The sequence below is a fragment of the Nicotiana tomentosiformis genome, chromosome 11 (assembly GCF_000390325.3).
Source record: "Nicotiana tomentosiformis chromosome 11, ASM39032v3, whole genome shotgun sequence".
Classification (NCBI taxonomy): Eukaryota; Viridiplantae; Streptophyta; class Magnoliopsida; order Solanales; family Solanaceae; genus Nicotiana; species Nicotiana tomentosiformis.
This window is the reverse complement of record NC_090822.1, coordinates 40,862,928-40,871,175: the sequence shown is the minus strand read 5'-3', so window position 1 is coordinate 40,871,175 and position 8,248 is coordinate 40,862,928.

Below are 8,248 nucleotides of genomic sequence, written 5' to 3'. Positions count from 1 at the left end.
TTTCTTTCAGACCCTGTTTGTAGAAAATCTTAGAAGCTTGTGAGTTGTGACTCCAGATCCAAATTGTATCAGATATTATGGGCTTTATGTCATTCCGTATTTCAGTTTTAGCTTCTACTTAGTTTAATTGATTTTGTTATTGAAATTGACTAAAATTGGTTTAAAGAATTCTCTAACACTGGCTTGCCTAGAAAGTGAAATGATAGGCGTCATCACGGTCCCGAAAGTGAAAATTCCGGGTCGTGACAACTTATTACATGCTATATGTTATGGGAGCTATGCACGTATGAGGTGACGAGTGTCTGTGTGTATGCTTAGAGTTCCTGATTATGTCCGGGTAGACTTAGATTCACGCCATGCTTTAATTGTACTAATTGAGTTATTCTTGCATGTTTAATTACTTTAATTCGCATTATGACCTGAGACTAGACTCGCTATTTTAGACATTTGACGAGCTACTTGAATAGCTGTAAGAATTGTACTTCGCTTTTAGATTTCTCATGCGTTGTGCGTATTAATTAGAAAGTTTCTCTTGAATTCTATAACTCACACGTATATTCGTGAGTGAAGTCATAGACCCATAATAGATTCACACTCTTATGGGATCGGGCCGTTCGCCTCAGCATAATATTGTAACACTCTTATGGGATCGGGTCATTTGCCTCGGTAGGATATTGTAACAGACTCTTATAGGATCGGGCCGTTCGCCTCAGCAGGATATTGTAACACACTCTTATGGGATTGGGTTGTTCTTCTCGGCTGTATCACGTATCTTATTCTTATAGGATCGGGTCGTTCGCCTCGGCAGAATTATGTATCACACTCTTATGGGATCTGGTCGTTCACCTCGGCAGTTCTATGAAACACTCTGATGGGATCGGGCCGCTTTCCTCAGCAGAATCGTGCAAAATTCTTGATAAGGAGTCCGCGTACTCATGAGTTTCCTGACTTGAGATGTGACCATTGATTTGGTATTGACCATTACGTATTCCATTTGAGGAGATATCCGATAATTGAGGATTTGTGTTTTCATTGTTCAGTTGTAGACCGTATTATTTGCCTATATATGTACCCATTGTTTACTTACCATGTTTCATACTTTTCTACTTTGTTATATTTGATTTACTGGACCACTAGTAAGTGTCAATGCCGACCCCCCGTCACTACCTCTTCGGGATTAGGCTAGATACTTACTGGGTACGCGTTGATTTACGTATTCATGCTGTACTTCTGCACTAAATGTGTAGGATTTGACATGTTCATTTGGTGGTCATTTGGGCGCATAGGCGCAACTACTAAGGGGACTTTATGGTGAGCTTCATTCCATGCTACGATTCGCAGCGCACAGAGTTTTCATCATAATTATTTACTTTATCCTGTCTATCTTGTATTTCAGACAGCCGTTGTATTATTATTGTACTTCCTAGTATATGTTCATGCACTTGTGACACCGGGTTTTGGGATGTTCTAGAATTTGTTTATCGTTTGCTTTACATTGACACACTATTACTTTATATTGTAATTAAATTGTACATATCTACGAATTTTTTTAATGCATTGATCTCTCTATCTAATAAGATTCATGATTTCAAAAATAATAAAATAAATAATTAAGTTGGTAGTTCACTGTTGATTTGCCTAACGGCGACGTTGGGTGCCATCACGACCTATATTGAGATTTAGGTCATGACAATACTATTATCTACTCCAAGTTCCATTGAATCGAGAAGCTATATATTCCTGAATAATGTATAGATGTGAAGATCTCGAAGTATGCATTGGTCATACATTGTAGTCGTTATGTATAAAATTTACAGAATATGAATGAGAATTGACCCGCTATATGTGAGTGGAAGATGAAGGAATTGGATTCGGGTCACCCATGTGGGTCAACGCGAATCCATATTAAAAATAGCTAAATATATAATTTATTATATAATTAATATTATATTTTAATAAGGAGAACAGACACAACGGTTAGGACTCTGCTAAACCGTTGTGTTACTTTATGCTATTAAAAGAGAGTCTATGAATGAGACTCAGAATAAGGTTTTCTCTTCTCCCTCTCTATAATATTCCTTGTTCTTCTTCTCTAAAACAATTTCTGAAGTTTTGAAGATTCTTGTGAAGATTTCTTCTCCGAAAAGTATTGGAATAGTCTCTGTAATAAAGTACGATCATAAATTATAAACTTTATAGTTTCATTGTGTATTAACATGTGATTAAAATATTTAAGTAGTAAAATAAATACAATGATCCTGCAAACTTTGTGTTTGATTTTATTCTTCAATAATAAGTCGTTCGAGGAATTTCATAACCCAAAGACAACTTGTTTGAAATATTTAAATGAGAATATCTCTGATAACTTCTTTTGTTAGCATTAACAGACAAAATTATAATCCAAAAAACTATGCATCGATGGATTTGCATGGCATGGGTTCATGTTCATTTTAAAAAGAAAACAAATCTGCGGTATTGTTATTGCTTTACTGGAAGATCATTTCATTATGTATATTACCTATAGGGGCATGATGAGAAAAAAGAAAAAGAAAAAATTATATAAATTCCTATATGGCAAGATATGAAAGAAGTTCTCGTATGGCCAATGCCTTTCTCGTGAATAGAATTGTGAAAGTTACTTCCCAGTAGAACAGTAGTATACTTACAGGAAGATATAACTTTGGAATAAATTCACAATTATCCACACAACCTAAAATATTTACCCGCTTCTACCTATTTCAAACTATTTACCTGACCCTACTCATCCTCAATTCCACTTAACTTAAACTCTTCTTTGCAAAAAGACTGTTCGGCGTTACTATCAAAAAGACAAATCAGGCTCTACGTGGCCAATAACTCTTCGGCATTGTAACCTAATTGTTGAGAGGCTCGAAAATTATCTCTTTGATCAAGGTTATTAATTTTTTAAATTTTGTGGAACCACCAAACCCACTTCAAAACAATTCTATATTATCCAAATAACTATATTAAGCTTTTAGTTCTCAAATCAAAGCTTCAAAGCTTCTTCATTGGTGGACAATATTTTTTTTTAATTATCAGCAACCAAATTCGGGCTATAGCTATGATTTTAGCTTTCTACAATACCACCCAGATGATTTAACAAATAGCAGCTGAAGTATACTATTATAGTATATTTTATAATATTACAATATATTATTATAGTATATTGCATATTACAATATACCGTTGCAGTATATTATATACTATTATAGTATACTAGTGAAGTATAGCTTTATACTCATATAATATATTATATATTGTAGCAGTATACTATTGGGTATCTGTATTAACCTTTTAACTCTCAAACCAAAGCTTTAAAGCTTCTTCATTGGTGGACAATTTTTTTTTTCAATTATCAGCAACCAAATTCAGACTATAACCACGATTGCTTTCCAGAATAGCACCCAGATGATTTAACAAATAGCAACCAAAGTATACTATTGTAGTATATTGTATAATATTATAGTATATTAGTATATGTTTTTAGTATATTGCATATTATTATAGTATACTATTACAGTATATTATATACTGTTACTGTATACTGTTGTAGTATAGATGTATACTCTTATAGTATATTGTATACCGTAGCGATATACTATTGGGTAACTATATTCTTCTTTAAATTTCAGCTCAAAAATTCGTTCTCAAGTACCTCACACCAGCTCCAAATGCGACCAAATTTCATTATGAACTTTCTGAAAGTACTAAAGCAATATTTTACAGAACCCACTTCGAATTAAACATCAAATCTTCAAAATAAAATTTCAAATTTAGGAGCTTCAAGCTCAACAATGGTGGGTCTTCAAACACACACAAAAAATTTGATCTAGGAGCTTAATATATAACCAGAACAACAAATAGATTCAGAAGTATAAATAAATACACAAAAAAGAAAGCGTATGAAAAAACATAATATTGATATGAAAAGAGAAATTTGAAATATACTAATATAGAAATAGGGTATTGGAGTGAAACTCATGTAAAACAATATGAAAACTTGTATTTTAAAATTTATATAAAAAATTCTTTAAAAATTAGGAAAATGCATGGGTTTCTACTGGATTTTCATTATCCACTAAAAAGATTAAACTATGGGTGTTTTTCAAAGAGGAAGGGAACGTTTGGGTGTGAGACTGCGCTTGTTTAGAGAAACTGAAAAGGAAAAGGGGATTGGTTAGGCCGGGTAAATAGTTTGGGCCACATAGGCAGAAAAAGTAAATCCTTTGGGCTTGGGTATTGTCACGACCCAAAATCCACTATAGGTCGTGATGGCGCCTAACGCCTCCGCCAGGCAAGCCAACGGTGATTGATCAATTTGGTTACTCAGGAAATTTATACTGTTAAATCCACGGGGAAGTACAAAATTAGTGGTTTATAACAGAAATGAAAAGCGATGATAATATATAGAACCATAAGCATCAACTAGCGCTTCCCAAAATTCGGTGTCACAAGTGCATGAGTCTTCACTAAGGAGTACAATAATAATACAATATCTTTCTAGAATGTAAATGAGACAGGATAAAATAAATAGTACGATGGTGACTCTGTAGATTGCGATGCGTAGCCTGAAATGCAGCTCACATAAAGTCTCCTCAACAGTTGCGCCTACGCGCCAAGATAATCACCAAATAAACTTGTCATATCCTGCACATTTAGTGCAGAAGTGCAACATGAGTATGTAAATCAATGCGTACCCAGTAAGTATCTAGCGTAACCCCGGAGAAGTAGTGACGAGTGGTCGATATCGACACTTACTAGAAGTCCAATAAAACAATATGATAAATCATAAGCAGATATGATGCACAACAATAATAGTGGGGTAAAACTATAAGTTACATAACCTACCAAAAAGTTTCTTTTAAAGATATAGATTTCTCGATCTCATATTATATCTCAACAGCTCAGATGTATCGAGTACCAGTATCGAACAGATAAGGAAATACCATGTACCTTGCTGGGCATCAATGTAAAGAAAATCTCGTAAATATTCGGTCTGCTAGCGATATAACGCACGATTATGCCAAGGTTGTTAAGCCCGATTCAGAATAATATGTAAACTACCGAGGGTCGAGCGGTACAAACCATAGATGCATTTATTATACTGCCGAGGCGTTCGACCCGCTCCACAAGAAAAGAAGGAAATTATCGAATTACGAGACACGTGCTTACAACACAATACATGGGCACAATAATAAATATACCCCTTTACATTTATCAAATATCTTGGCAATAACTCAAGGTGATAAAGCTCGGCCTTATATATTTATATGTTTCTAAATCAATTTCAGTTAATTAAGTTGCAAAATGAGTCCAAACAATTCAAATATTACATGATAAAATCCTAAGTCTACCCGGACATAAACATGTTTTAACTACGTACGGGCTCTCATCACCTCGTGCGTACGAAGCACCCACAACTAGTTGCACATAACAATAAATATCACATAGGGGTAGTTTTCCCCTCACAAGGTTAGACAGGAGACTTACCTCGCTCCGAAGTTCCATAACTGGCTCCAACGCTACTCTAACACTCAACTCCAAGACAAACGTTCCAAAACTAGTTGAACAACGTGCAAATCAATCAAAATATAATCCAATTCTTACAATTTAACAATTTATAACAATTCCCAACTACGCTCGAAAAGTCAACCGTCGGGCTCATGTGCCCGGATTCCAAATTTTTTTGAAGATAAACTTTACCAATAACACCATGAACTCAAATATATAATTTATTTTAATTTTCATGTCCAATTTTGTAGTCAAAATCGAAAAAATACCAATTTTTAGGTTTTCTACCAAAATCCCAAATTTTTATTCATTTTCATGTTCAAATCCACATATAAACCATGTATTTAACTCACAATATGTGAGAATTACTTATCTTGACATAGATGATGAAAATCTCCACTTGAATATCTCCAAAAATCGCCTAAGCCAAGAGAGAATGAAAGAATATGGGCCAAATCCCGTATAAAAATCAAATCTGCCTAGCGCTTGCTCGCATTTGCGGAACAGTAGTCGCTTCTGCGGCTCCGCACTTGCGAAAAATCCATCGCATGTGCATTTCTCTCCAAGCCAGGCGAATTCGCTTCTACAGACCAAATCCCGCTCCTGCGCGACCGCTTCTTCGGTTCACCTCACGCTCCTACGCTCCCGCACATGCAGAGATCTTTCGCTTCTGCGACCCCAGCTGCCCAGTTCGCTTTCCGCTTCTACGGAGCATTCGTCGCATCTGTGGGCTCGCAGATGCGAAAATATCCTTGCATCACTGGCCATCCTAGCTCAGTCCAAATGTCGCTTCTGCGACCACAACGCCGCACCTGCGGTTCGCACCTGCGGCCCTTTCCACGCAGGTGCGATTGCACCAGATCCCAGCTGCCTCAGCATTTCCCCCAAGCCCAAACTCGATCCGTTTTTAATCCGATTCGCACCCAGGGCCCCTCGGGACCCCATCCAAACATATCAACTTATCCCAAAACATGACATGGACTTAGTCGAAGCCTCAAACCACGTCAAACAACATCAAAATCACGAATTGACGTTCGAAACAGTTTTTTAAACTTTCAACATTCAAACTTCACCGAACGCGTCTGAATCACACTTAAACATTCCGGAATGATGTCAAACTTTACGCACAAGTCATAAATCACAATACGAACCTATTCCAATGCTCGAAATCTCGAACGGATGTCGATAACACCAAAATTTATTTCAAATCAAACTTAAAAATTTCTTAAACTTCCAAAATGCCAACCTTCCATAATATGCGCTGAAATGCTCCCAGACCACCCGATACTAAACCTGAACATACGCCCAAGTATGAAATCATCATACGAACTAATTGGAACCTTCAAATCCCAATTCCGAGGTCGTTTACTCAAAAGTCAAACCTTATTCAATTCTTCCAACTTAAAGCTTCCGAAATTAGAATTTTCTTTCCAAATCAACTCCGAACTTTCCAAGATTCAATTAGGAACACACGTACAAGTCGTAGTACCTGAAGTGAAGCTACCCAAGGCCTCAAACTGTCGAACGACGCGCTAGAGCTCAAAACGACCGGTCAGATCGTTATATTCTCCTCCACTTAAATATATGTTCGTCCTCGAACGTGCTAAGGACTGCTCCGGAATTGTCCAAAATAAATGTTTAACACCTCGTGCACCTACCCGTGCCACCACAACCCAGTTGAACACATTAGCTTGATTCAGACTGAAGATCCTCCCCTTTATTTAGTCAATAAGCCTTAGAACCAAATTCCAATCTCTAAATTTCTCTACAAGACCTAATTCTAACATTCGAACACGGTATCAATCACTACACACTGTACCAAAACATGATCATGCACATATGCTGAAGTCACACCATGCACCACATAAGTCGGTTGCCCATAATAATATCCTCCGACCATAATAGCTGGAATTTCACGAATCTGATTCCCGCAATACACCTCATGACACGTATAAGTCCTGTTCCAACTCTCGAAATACTGCCATGACTGAAGAGATGTGTAGAAACTAATAACCACCTGTCGAATCAACAAATCATGGAGTCTCTCCTCCTGACAAGGACCATTACCTCATTCTGAACTGAATAACGATATTTGCTCTTTAATATACCCTATATGACTCCGATCGCACAGATCCTAGGTCCAATAACCCCGTCTCACCCAGTACAAGCCGCTCAGGTAATAAGCCACCTCAAACACTGACCCAGATCTCATATGATGCCATCAATGCGCCGACAAGCTACAACTTGAATATGACACATAATGGAGAACGAACTCTGAAAAAAAGAACTACCCAGCCCGCATAGCGAATAAAACGGCCGAAGAGATGCTATGAACCTTTCTCAGAGAATGAGAAACAAATATACAAAAATAAGTATATGGAACCGTACTCAACATCTCACTATTGCGGCGTGCAACCCGATCCAAACATGGTACCGTTGCGGCATGAAACCCAATCCAAACAACATGCCTGTGGCAGCGTGCCACCCGATTTGAACAATGTACCCATGCCCGATCCATATATAACAATAATTAAGGAAATACCCATCAAGCCATAATGCTTATACCTACGAAATACCCGAATACCGACCACAAGCACGCCAAGTGCGAAAATACAACCATGGGGAGACGGATAGCGCCATATGTTACAAAACTCAAGCACGGCTAAGGTGCAATAATTGACCTGCATCTCACGAGTCATCTTGCTCATGTAACACC